We start from the raw sequence: 13,995 nt of genomic DNA, 5'->3' as shown, positions 1-13,995 counted from the left end.
TATTGCTTAGCCTCAAAGTCTTTGACTGAGTTTTCTTCCTCCTTCCATCTTTGATAATTTTAGACTCTCACCCCATCATATAATCTTATCACTTACTTTTGGACAGCAGCTTTCCCTCTGATGTTGGTTACCCTGGGGGTTAAATTGAAGTTCTCTCAGTCTCCTGCCACACTAGGTAATTCATGTTTCACCTGCCTAAATTTTTGCCCCAAGCAACATTTAAGCGGACAGAATTGACTAAGGAAGATGCCAGTGCTCTTTAATATCCTTCCCATTTCCTTCTGTTCCTCAGTTCTTTGGCCCAGTATTGTTGTGTGACAGTGTTCTGCCAGGCTGCAGTCCCAGCCAGAGCAATCTTCTGTCTTTTGATTTTCTGAGGCTCAAGGAGGAGGTATCAGGGTTAAATTCTAAATCAACTCTGACTCAGCTGTGGTTCCTACAGACCTGCCAGAGCATGGTAGCAAGTGAGGGAGGGGGAACTGAGTCATCACTGTAGGGGTTACAAATTTGCCTTCTCTACTATTAGTTCACCAGGTACTTGCTTAGTATTTTGGTTATCTTACGCCATGGACACACCTGAAATTGCTTTATCTCTTTTTTGTAGAGGTTAGTTTGGAGAAAGTTGACAATTCCTCCATCTTGTCGACCATATGACTCAGAAATCCTACTAAAGCTTTAATCAAGAAACATAGTTATTATACATATTACATATACAATAAGTTACTTATCTAATTATGTAGAAGCCATTAAATGTCATATATGCTCATATTCATTATTATACCATATATATGTTTTATCATTTTAATACATATATATTTGATTCATATGTTATACGTATACATATCAAATATAGATATATGCATATATGAGTTAAATAAAGGTTTGGGGTTTTATTGGAGGGGAAAATAATCCTTATTTAAAACATTAGAAATATATTCTGGGATCTGGTAAGTAAATTTTGGGAACATAACTTGTTCAGACCCCAGCCTGAGGTGAAGCCTATGAGGAAAAGTCCCAATATGAGCAAACGTGCCATTCTTATAATGTAACCTCAGCAGTTCACACTCTGAACTATTTGATTCTCTGTATAAGGGTGCTTATTAATTGCCAAGCTAGTTCTGTTTCAAGCTTCTAATTGACGAATTTCATATCTTTCCTAGCTTTTGATATTTTCTTAATTTGAACTGGATTGTCTTTAATAATTTCCTTAGTCTACCAAATAAAATTCAGATTTCTTTATCAGGCATTCTACAATATAGTGACATCCTAATGGTCTTGTCTTCCTTATTTATAAAATGGGAGTTTTAGATTAGTTGATCTTGAAGGTCATTACATGAAAACTGCAAGATCCTCTAATGCAATTGAACAGCTCAGAAAGATACAGCTAATGATAATGAAAGTATAGAACCGTACCAATTAAAAAGAATGAAAAAATCTTACTGGAGGTGAACTAATTCATCCTCACCATTTTACAGATGAAGATGTTAAGGCCCAGAGAATATTAAATAACTCACCCAATTCACATAGAGGGTAAATGGCAAATCAGAGACTGTAGTCCAGTTTTCTACATAGTTGAAAATTTTTCTAATATACATATGATCCTAGTGCTTTGGAGATAAATGTAATATCCCAGAAAACAGCACAATTGAATATGTAGACACTATTATTATTTTTTACCGTTGCTCTATTTTTTTTGCTCTATTGCTATTTTGCGATTATTACTATAATTATTGCTATATTATTGCTATGTCCATGTTTCTTTACCTAATTCCACTATGAAATCTCTATATAGAAATTCAGAGGGTCAAAGGGTTAAGAGCTGAAAAGGACCTGGGAAGTGATGTAGTCACTGAATATGAAAGTATATGTTCACTTAATTTGGAAAGTACTTCTGAGAATTTCTTGACTTCTTTGTAGCAGTTGTTGATATAAAAGCTAAAGTCTTTTGTGCTTATCTTGGGGATGGAAAGTTGAAATGACTGTTTGTCACACTTGGTGCACAATGAAACTTACTGTAGTGGTCCATTTATTTATCCCTTCAAAGAGAGCCTATTTGTTATTTCCTGCAATGAGATGTAGCTTCTTTATAAGTTATATAACTTTATATATGTATATATATATATATACATATATATATATATATATATACACATATATATATATAGCTTCAAGAATTTATACCAATTTATATCAATATACATATATGACTTCCTTTATGCAAGTGATTCCAAGATTTTTAGATATAACTAGTCTGTCTCCTGAGTTAAAGACAACATTGATCTACTTTTGGAAATCTCAAATTGGATGTCCTATAGGCATCTCAAACTCATCATGTCCAAACATCCTCCTCTGTCCTGAACATCCTTATTATAGTTGAGGACACCACCATCCTCCCAATCACTCAGGACCTCAACCTCATTGTACTTCTCTACTCCTCACCCTGCCATATATATGTGGTCAAATAATGTCATTTCTACCTTCATAACATCTCTTCCCAAGTTTCCTATTACTTTTGAGGACATCATCATCTCTCAGTCTTGGTGTCATCCTCAAGTGTTCTCTCTCTCACTCACTACGTATCAAATCTTTTACCAAATGTTACCATTTTGACCTTCCTAGAATCTCTTATCTATGTCCTTTTTTCTCTAGTTTTATGGCCACCATCCTATTTCAGACCCTCATCACCTCTCAAAGGTTGTCGTCACTTTCTAATTGCTCTCACTGTCTCAAATATTGCCATTCCAGTCCCTCCTCCACCCAGTTGCCAAAGTGAGTTTTTCTGAAGCTTACATGTTACATCCCCCCTCTCATTCAGTAAACTCAAGCAGCACCTTATTACCTCCATGAATTTGAAACTGAAATTTGAAATTTGAATTTAAAGTTCTCCCTAACCTGACCCCATCCTATCTTTGCATTCTTCTTGTATTTAATTCTATTTAATGCGCTCCTTAATCAGCCAATAAGCCAGTCAATAAGCATTTAATACCTACTGTGTGCCAGGCACTGTGGTATGCACTGGAAATACTAAGAAAGGCAAGGGACAGTTCCTACCCTCCACTAGTTCATTATTTAATCCACCTACCCTGGCCTACTTCATATTCCTAACACACTAAATCCATTTTTCCTGCTAAATGACTTTGCAGTGTCTATCCTTCATGCCTAGAATGCTCTCTCTCTTCACCATAGCATCTTAATTTCTCTGAATTTCCTTAAGATTGATTTCATATTCCATATCCTGAAGGCTGGATTTTCCTGGTCTCCGAAAATTCTAATTCCTTTACCTGTCAGATTATTTTTTCACCGTATCCATCTATCATTTATCTATCTATCTATCTATCTATCTATCTATCTATCTATCTATCTATCTATCTATCTATCATGTCTGTCTGTCTCTTTATATATCTAGCTATTTTTTTACCCATTGTCTCCTCCATTAGAATTGTGAGCATCTTAAAACCAGAAGCTGCTTTTGCCTTTATTTCTAGTACTTAGCACAAGTCCCTGTCATATAGTAATCACTTTTAATAAATGCTTATTGACCGATAAACCAGGTAGCAGTTTAGAAGCTAGTTGCTCACTGGACAAAGAACACACTTAGAATAAACTAACTTTAACGTCTAAAGACGGCCTAAAAGTTATTTGATCTTTAGGAGTCTCTGCATCTTTTTCTGCTATAATCATCATATAAATGGAAAAGGACTACGTAGGACTGGGTGCCCTTACATATTTTATTTATGTCATTGGGTGCCATAGCCAAAAAAACCCCCACAAACTCAAGTAATTTGTTCATTATGGGCCAATAAGCATTTATTAGGTACTAGGTGGGGGGGTACCAAAATCACAGTGATACCATAACTTCAAGGAATTCATATTCTGTGGGGTAAGACAATATGTATGTATATATGTATGTGCTGTACATGTATGCGTGTGTGTGTATATGTACGCACATACATATATATGTGCATATATATAATTTACATAAAGCAATTAGAAAAGGAAAGTACGAGCAGCTGGTAGGCTCAGAGAAGGCTGAATGTACAAGGTGGTATCGAGTTGAACTAATCTGAGTGCTGAAGGAAAGTATGGAGTCTGACAAATGGAAGAGAGGAACATGTGCATTCTGGGTATGGGGAGCAATGAGTGCAAAGGTCATCTTTGGGTTCTCAAGTGCTAGTGTTTATTAAAGGGATGCCTCAAATTATTGACTAAGTCTACTCACAAATAATACAGATAAATGAGGAAAAACTGATGATGAAGATTGGCCATAAGATGGAATGCAAAAGAGTCTACCAGAATTGCATCAGCCAAAGTTGTTCCCACTTCCTTTCCCCTAGATAATAGTGCTCAGTGGCCCTGGACATCAATAATGTCAAACAACATCGATTAGAGTCCTGGCTTCAGGACCAGGAAGATGAGGGTTCAGGTTCTGACTCTGACATATATTAGCTACATTAACATAGACAAGTCTTTGAATCTTAGGAGCTCTTTAAGAACACAAATTGTATAGATGGCTTGCCAGTTTGCTTAAATAATACGAGTTTCCCATTGGGGATTTTCTGTTTCAGTGAGGTCATGATCTAGACACACACATCTGCATGCATGATAAATGTATGAACATTTATGCACATATGTATGTGTGTATATATAAATTAGAAAGTGGGGAGAGAAACTGTATTAGCACAATATCTTATCTATAAAATCTTTAAAGGTATCATCTGTACTTTATGTATTGATATTTTAAATATTAATAGGCTGACAATTTACGTTCTTTAGTCCTTTGCCATCATTCTCTTCCCACCTAAAAAGTGTACCTTTGTGCATTTACACACAGACACACACACATGCATATGCCTCTTCCCTCTAATCCTAAATATTGAACAAGCAGATTTCTTTTTCTATTCATATGACCATTTATAAATGATAGTTTCCAAATCTCCTATCATTATTTTTCCTTCTTTTCATCTCTACTCTCCATGGCAACATACTCACCTTTTTCTGAAAACAAGCTAGCCCCCACAGAACACAAAACACAATCTAATATCTAACTCTAGCTATAATAATTAGAATAATAAGGTTCAGAGGGGTGACATTTTAGATTTTCAAGTAAAAGGGAGCTACCCTACCATCTATCACCTTCATGTTATGAAAATATGTACTTACTCATGTAAATATTTTTAGCCCACACAGAGAAACTTGACCAATTGCACATGAGTAGAAATATAGAAACTGCAAATATCTTACAGAACTAGGTTTAGACTGGAACTAATTAGCTATCGCTCCTTGAATTATAACAATGAATAACATTCTAGTTCTTCATGGTTTATAAATTATTTACCTCACAACAGAAAAGCAATATGGCATAATGTGTACAGAATGGACTCCAGAGTCAGGGAGTTTTGACTCTGACACATACTAACTATATGACCCAGGGATAATTACTTAGCACCTCAGTGCTCCAGGCTTTTCTCTTAGACTAAGTTTCAGAGAAGGTACCAACCTGCCTTGGTAGAGGGAGTTTCCTTAAGTGGGACTTTCTTGAACCAATGGACTCATAGATCAAATTTAGGGGATAACAGGGTTTAGGGAAAGGATTTGTTTTCTGTTTATCTTTTAAGGATGAAGTGACTTAAATGTATTTGAAGACAAGAAGGAAGAAATTAGTTCAATGGATAGATAGTAAGAGAAGAAAGAGAGAAACAAGAGAAAGGAGACAGAGACACATATAGAGAGACAGAGGGAGACAGAGACAGAGAGGGAGAGTTTCATAATTAGGTTTCCAAATTTTCTTTAAACTTATTTTTACCTTAACTGCTTCCCATTGTTTATGAGGCAAGACTAATTATAATCCTCGCACTGAACAATCAACTGACTTTTATTAAATGTCTGTTATGTGCCAGTCCCTATGCAATGTACTAGAAATTCAGAAACAAAAATAAAATAGTCTCTGGCCACAAAGAACTTATGTTCTATAGCAGGAAACTCTATGTTCACATATAAACATATATGTTGCATAAAATATATGCAAAGTAAATACAAGGTAATTTTTATTGGGGAATGTATACTAGAAGATACAGGGGATCAGGAAAAGTCTCATGTAGGAAGTAGTGTGAGCCATGAAACATCCTTTACTACATGAGACCTTTCCAAATAATCAGATTTTATAATGAGTCAATATTCTTAATTTAAAGTATTACACTTGACTATTATATCTTCTTACTTGGTAAAAGACAAAGAATTTGCTGACAAAGGCATTTTTAAGCTCTTTTAGTCCCTAAATCAAATTCACTATTTTATCTGGCTTAGATTTTTTAAAAAAATGATGGTTTTTTCCAAAAGCCATCTCTAGTCATCCTGATCTACATCTTGCCACTGGACCTAGATGTCTCTCCAGGAGACAGTGAGGGTGGTGCCTTTGCACAGCCCTCCCTCATTTAAATCCAATTTACATGCAAGTCATGGCATCACCTTCCTGATGTCATGATCTTCTTTGAGAATAAAGGACAAACACTCTGTCATTCATTTATTTCCTACTTTTTGTTATCAGTTTTTGTCCAATAGAGTGTTAGTGTTACTTCAATGATGCAACACATTTCATTTATTGCTTTTTCCTATTTTATTATTAATTTTTTCTTTTAACCAAGTAATCTTCAGAATCTATATTGGAAATGATACAACTTCAATAACAGCATTTCCTGTCCAATAATGTAATCAATTCAAAATATTCTGATAGTATTTGGTAAGTGCCTTATCTATACCTTTCAGCTTTCTTCTTGGAAAATGATTCATGATGTATAAGCACAAAGCTTCTTAATAGACTATAAGCTATTAGACTCTCACTTTTCTTACTATGAATCATATTTTCCCCACCCTTCCCTGTGCATATTATTTCCTTAAAATCCTAAATTATTAAATTTTGCTGTGGGTGGGAATAAGTGGTGACTTGACAATAAAACTATTTACTCCATCTTAGCTCACTCCCACATTTGTGTGGCTGGAAGCAGTCTTTCCTAAGTCTTCCCTTTAACAGGTCCCACAGTTATGACTTTCATTTAGTTAATGCTTGTCCTCATTCAGAGTGAGAAGGAGCCCATGAATATAGAAGAGAACGGTAAAAGTATAGTTAGACCTGGCCCCCATATATAGCATGGGGGTGTCATCATGATGCTGTCCTTGGGTGGCCCCACTTGCCCTAACAAAGTTTAGTCCCTTCATCATCTTGGGCCAAAGCAAGTGCCACAAGAGATACTTCAACATACTGTCACAATATGCCACAAGATTCTGTAGTACCCACTCTCCAAGGAGCTGAGACAGAAGTACAACATCCACTCCATGACCATCCAGAAGGACAATCAGTTCCAGGTGGGTAGTGAACATTATGAAGATCAGCAAATTGGCAAGGTAGTTCAGGTTTACCAGAAAACACTGCCATCTGCAATGAGTCTGTGCAACATCAAAAAGCTAATGGCAAAACTGTCCATGTGGTCACTCATCCTATTGCAGCAGTAATCACCTGGCTAAAACTGGACAAAGATTGCCAAACAGATTCTTGAGTGTAAAGCCAAATCCTGACAAGTTGGCAAGGAGGACAAATCTAAAGAAGTAGCCATTAAGAAATGTAATTAAAAATGAAAAAATTTTAAAGCCTCTAGCCTCATTTACTCCCATCCTTCTCCAAGGAGGCTTTATTTCTTGCCAGAAGAAGAAGCACAAGATTGGGGCCAAAAGTTCCTTCACTTTGCTCTCCTCAGAGAAAGGGGTGGTAGTGGACTAGGATTATATCTTTCTGTTGCATTACATATTGTTAGTCTACTGGATATAATTTCTAGGTCCAAGCTAAACTTCTGGTCACTATTTCTTAATAGGGAAAGAAAGATTTAAGTTTCATATTCAAGCTTGACTCCCCATCAAATACCAGTTCCACAGTGAACACGTATAAGCAGGAAAGAAACCCATTTATCCAAGTCAATAACAAAATAAAAATAAGAAAAGTGTGCATACATATACATACATATACCTACATACATACACATATAATGATATGTAAAATAGATGCCAGATATGTACATGAGCATATATATTATACACACATACATATGTGTATATATACCTGTATATGTGTATGTGTATATGTATATATATTCTACCACCCAGTCTTTAGCATAGCAGGCTAGGGATGATGGAGATTGCCAGCTCCTCTCATGTCAGTTTCTTCCCAGAGTCTTATTATCTCTTCAGCAACATGAAGTAGGGTTGGCATAGTCCACCTTTTCTTTCATAGCTGGAAGCCGAAAGTGCCCAATGTGACTTGCAAAGCCTGAAGAGACCCCAAAGACATGAAGATACTGAAGAGACTCAAAGAAAGTCAAGAGATTGGATCTCTCTTCTCCTCTGCTCCCTGAAGACTCTGCCCTGCTCTCATACAGGCACAGGGCATTAATCTCGACCAATAAGAAAAAGAGTCCTATACTAATGAGCCTTGGGTTTCAAGTTATAGAAATCAAATGACCTGAGGCTAACTGAGTCTAAGAGAAGCATCATCCTGCTTATCAATCTTGTTTCTCACTACTGCCATCATTTTAGCTCAGCTGTGCTCAATGGAAATAATGCAACCTACATTCAAATTATTTTATTATAAAGTATAACAATCTAATATAACCCAGCAGCTTTTACCCTAAAACACTGTAGGTCTTGGAACATTATTTTTGAAGAGCAAAAGAGCTGGTGTTGCATGTAAGAATAACTTACCCAGCAAAGCTGAGGATATTCTTGAAAGGAAGAAAAAAAAGAAAAGACATAGACAAATTGAAATACTTTTAGGTATTTGTAACAGAAAGACCAGAATTCAGTGGAAAATTTGATATCAAAGATTCAGAAAAAATGCAAGGAAAACATTAAAAGACTAATTATAAGGCATCCATTAAGGTTAAACTGTTTATTTATTATATATATGAAAATGTTATCAGTATTCTTAAAACTGTCATTCTTACGAAGGTAGTTTGAAAGAAAGGTTGAGGATGAGTTGTGTATGATGGATTGATTCTAAAAAATAAATTTGGTTAGGAAAAGATAAAAGGGAGCAATTATATTATGAAAATAGGGCATGAAAGGAAGAATTAATACAGAGGAAGTAAGTAAGAGTGAAGGGCTGGAAATATTGGAATTTTACTCCCAGATTGGGTTGGAGAGGAAATAGTATGTAAATATGGAAGAGGATAGACATGTGGAGACATAAGAACATGTAGACACATAAGAAAACTGGGGGGCAGGGTGGGAGAGGGACTTTTAGAGGGGTATATTGATTAAGATTAGAGGGTGGGGGAGAGGATGAGAGGACTCTTGGAGGGGTGGGTGAAGTGGCAGGTTGGGAGGGAGGAGAAGACAAGGTAACAGAGATAGGGTAAAAAAGAGAAGCTGAGAAAAAAATATTAAAAAATAAGATAGAGGGAAATACACAAAGAGTAATTATAATTTTGAATGGGAATGGGATGTTTATAACATCTCTCTTTGTGTTGGCAAAGAAACTGGAAATTTCAGGGATCCCCATCAATTGGGGAATGACTGAACAATTTGCGTATGGTTGTGATCAAATACTACTGTGCTGTAATAAATGAGCACAATGATCTTAGAAGGTCACAGAAAGTCTTGCCCCAAAATGTTGAAAAATGAAATGAACAGAACAGAACATCATATACAGTGACAGCAATATTGGGTTAAAAATGATTTTGAGAGGCTAAGTCATTCTGACTATCATAAATCCACGAATTAAAAAGAAAGGATATATGAAGAAAGATACTATCTGCATCCGGAGAAAGAACTGGTAAATTGAAATTCTTTAGAATAGTTTTGTGTGTGTGTGTGTGTGTGTGCATACACACACGCACATACATGCATGCCTATTTGTGTCTAATGGTAGCCATTTCTAGGGTCGGCGGGAGGAAAAAATTTACATTATGACTTTATTACATATTTAAAAGCAATAGAAAGTTGTACATAACAGATTTGCAGTTTCATTGTAATCCTCTATTTTCAATTATACTATGTTATAGAAATGTTCTATGAATTGAAAATAAAATAAATTTTTAAAAAATTAAAAAAAACAAGATATAACAATCCCTATGATTTTTTCTTATATAGCTCAGAAGATTCTAGCCAGGGAGAAGAACTTGTCAAAGCTTGTACTCCTAAAACCTTCAAGAACCCTGAGCAATCTTGAGACCATGATGAGGCTTTGGAGTAGGATTTTGTGGAGATATTTGTATGGGCCTTTCAAAATTCTAAAGTAGTTGGTTAGTTCGCAGCAAATCCGTATTAGTCTCTTCCCTTCTCATTGGAATTATTTTTCTTTGTGATTTTGTTATCTCAAGATCCCAAAATGTCAGAGGTGGAAGAATCCTTAGAAGCCAAGTATTCAAAACTCCTTTATTTTTAACTTGAGGAATCTGAGACCTATTGAAGTTAGTGAACAGAACTGAGGTTGGAATTTATCTTCTGCTTTAAAGCCTAGTGCTCTTTTCCATATGTAATTCTGCCTTCATGAATGACTGTGCTGTTATCCTCCAGTAGCATATGCTCCAAAAGGAATGATGAGATATGTACATAAATAAAATAATAGATTGTCATAAAAGACTAGGAAAGCTACAAAGCAAAACGCTATGATCCTCCTTCCTCCTGTCTCTCTCTGTCTCTCTTTCTGTTTTTTGTCCATTTCTCTTCTTCTTTCTTACTCTTCTCTGTTTATTGCTTGTTGATGGTGTGCCAAATATCCCATCCAACCTCCCAGACAATATTTTTTTCCACCTCTTCACCTTTGTCACTCTATTATTGCCATGTATCCTTCCCTCTTCCCCCTATATCTGTCTTTCGCTTCTCTTCGCTTCGCTTCGCTTCGCTTCCCTTCCCTTCCCTTCCCTTCCCTTCCCTTCCCTTCCCTTCCCTTCCCTTTCCTTCCTTCCCCTTCCCTTTCCCCTGTCCTGGTCTATCCTGTCCTCTCCCAAAACCTTAAACCTACTGCACTCTGAAGCTGGGAGACCAATGGGCCCCTGCCTAAGGGATTCTCTGGACCGACCTAGCTTTAGAGTGATTATCAATAGTAACTGTTGTTGTTTCCCACCCAGCCTGATGTCTTTCTTTTTCTTGGTCTCATTAAAGGGGCCATGCCCTGGTTACTTCTTAAATAGGCCTGTTTAACGAATGGGCATTATCTCACCATAAGTGAGTACCTGAAAAGACCTTGGCCTAAAGGGTCCAAGGTCTCCCAGTGCATCCTGGGTCATCTCCAGTCATCCTGATGAATATCTGGTCACTGGATTCAGATAGCTCTGGAGGAGAAGTGAGGCTGGTGACCTGCACAGCCCTCCCTCACTCTAAACAAAATCAAGTGCAAGTCATGTCATCATTTCTCTGATGGCATGGTTTTCTTTGTCAAAAGGACAAACATAAGTCTTTTCCTTATTCTCTTTTTTTCCTTCTTATTCCCCCTTCCTTTTTTATTCATAAAATATAACTGAAGCACATATATTTTTATGATGTGCTTTATAAAATTTTATCTCTTCTTAATTTTAATAGCATATGAGTCAACGATTCTGTGTTCCTAAGAAACAAGGAATCAGTGAAATTAGTTTGCTTATTTATATGACCCTGTGTTGATTTTCTCCCTTGTACCTTTTCCTATACTTCTCTAAAAAAAATTCCCAGCTCTAGGACCATTCAAAATCAACTGAAGGTGTCAATGCCTTTTTCAAAGACAGCTATTAACAAGTTATCACTAATTTAGAGGAAACTGAAATAAGCAAAACAGTGAAGCCATTACAAGGCAATTTGTGAAGCATTTGGCATTAGAGAACATTTGATGACTTTGAAAATAAAGAGAAAGGCAGCATAACTAATTCCTATATGGGCAGATTTATTTATCCTACTTAGCTTCAGAGGTAATAGTCCTAATCATTTGGAGGACCTCAAAGGTTTCTCTTCATTTGAACAGAATGTTCTATCGACAGTTATGTCTTTGGGAGTATCATATTAAAAACATATATAAAGGCTCTGGAGTGATTATTCTGGGGGTACCCAAGTAAAATATAGGCAAAAATAGGGCAGCTAGGTGGCACAATAGATAGAACATGAGAGAGTTAAGAAAGATGTGAATTCAAATCCTGCCATAGATATTTACTAGCGGTGTTACCCTAGGCAAGTTACTAAACTTCTTTGAGCCTCAGTTTCTTCTAGGTTCAGTTCTCTCATCTGTAAAATGAGAATACTAATGACACCTACCTTACAGAGTTGTGAGGATAAAATGAAATAATATAGATAAGGCACTCTGGAAACAAAGTGATATGTAAATACTAGCTATTGATATTATTATTAAAAATATGTTTTTACCCAATATAGAATAGGAAAGATTCATAGGATTAAGAAATATTTGCCTCTTCTTTTACATATCAGACTCTACTTTGTAATTGATGTGTTTGTGTTCTTTCTGGTTTTTTTCTTTCTTATTACTCCTTACTCGGTTATAAACTCCTTAAACATGGCGACCAAGTCTCAGTTATCTTAGCATCTCATTCAATTAGATGCATTACACACAGTTAGTACATAATAGTTGCTGTTCATCCTTCTATTTTTGAAGAGGACCAATAACCTCACAGGGTGATATCTTGACTCATGAATGAATTGAATTTAAGTGAGTCTGAGTTGCACAAAGTCATTATTAGCTTCACTCTCTCTTCAGTGTCATCAAAGTCCAGTGGCAGGACAAAAGTCAGGACCACTAGGGATGGCCAGGCATGCAATGGATGGCCTTAGCATCTGATATCTGACCAAGTTCTAAGCACTCCACAGTACCTGCTTCAGCTGCCTTCATGGCCATTGAAACAAATTGTTTTCATTCATCCATTCTGCTGGGGGAAGTTTTCACATGCTTGGGCTACATAGGCACCACCCTAACTTACCAACAGATTTGAGACTCTCAGTTACCCTCAACCTATCTGCTCAGGTGGTTTTGGTACTGTGCATGTTGCAGCTTCTAGGAGCCACAGGTAATAACTGAGTGAGAGGTAGAGATGAGAAGCCCTAAACAAGGCTGGGCAAGCCCTGACACCAGAGATGCTAGTTGTTCCTGAACACCCCATACATTCCTAGTGCATACTATTTGTTGAATGAACAGAGATGAGTCAAATTGATTCTTTCACATATACAACATTCCATCTCTCACTTCAATGTCTTTGTGCTATGGAACACTAAATCTGAGGTAGTTAGGTGGTATAAGGGATAGAGTGCTGTGCCTGGAATCAGTAAGACTTGAGTTCAAATCCAGACTCAAGATACTTGCTGTGTGACCCTTCTGAAGACTTTTAATCTTTATCTACTACATAATCTTTCTTATTTGTAAAATCAGGGATAATACTAGCACCTAGCTTCCAAGGTTGTGGTGAAGATATTTGTAAAGCACTTTGCAAACCTTACAATGCAATATAAGTGATAGCTTTCATTATTATAGTTATCTGATTTTACTTGCACCCCTTACATTCCTTTTATTCTTTCAAAGCACAGTTGAGTTCCTCTCCTTGTCAATTTCTTCCCAGTCTTTTTTTCCCTTCATTATTTGAAGAAAGACTGTGACATTGGACATTGTTCTTGAAGCCAGAAGCTGTAAGAGCCAAGGGAGACTAAAAAGACCTACAGGAAGTGAGGAGACTCAATTTCTCCTCTCTCTAACTCCCTTCCACCTCTCACACAAGCATAAGACATTGACTTCTCCCATTGGGGAGAGAGCCCTACACCAATGGGTTTGGAGATTCACGTTACACCTGTATATGTAGCATCCTTGAAATAAGGAGCAACACACATGCAGAGAGCCCCTAATTCTACCTACCCATGTGTAGAAGCCTGGGAAGTCTTCTTCCAAAACGATTGTGATGACATATGATGTCAGTGCTTTGGAGAGATAGCCACATCTAAAAACATCTTCAACTGGTTCCTGTCAGTTAATCACATGTTTAG

Source organism: Notamacropus eugenii, chromosome 5, assembly GCF_028372415.1.
Source record: "Notamacropus eugenii isolate mMacEug1 chromosome 5, mMacEug1.pri_v2, whole genome shotgun sequence".
NCBI classification, from domain to species: domain Eukaryota; kingdom Metazoa; phylum Chordata; class Mammalia; order Diprotodontia; family Macropodidae; genus Notamacropus; species Notamacropus eugenii.
The sequence above is the reverse complement of the archived record's forward strand: the minus strand, read 5'-3'. Positions refer to the sequence as shown.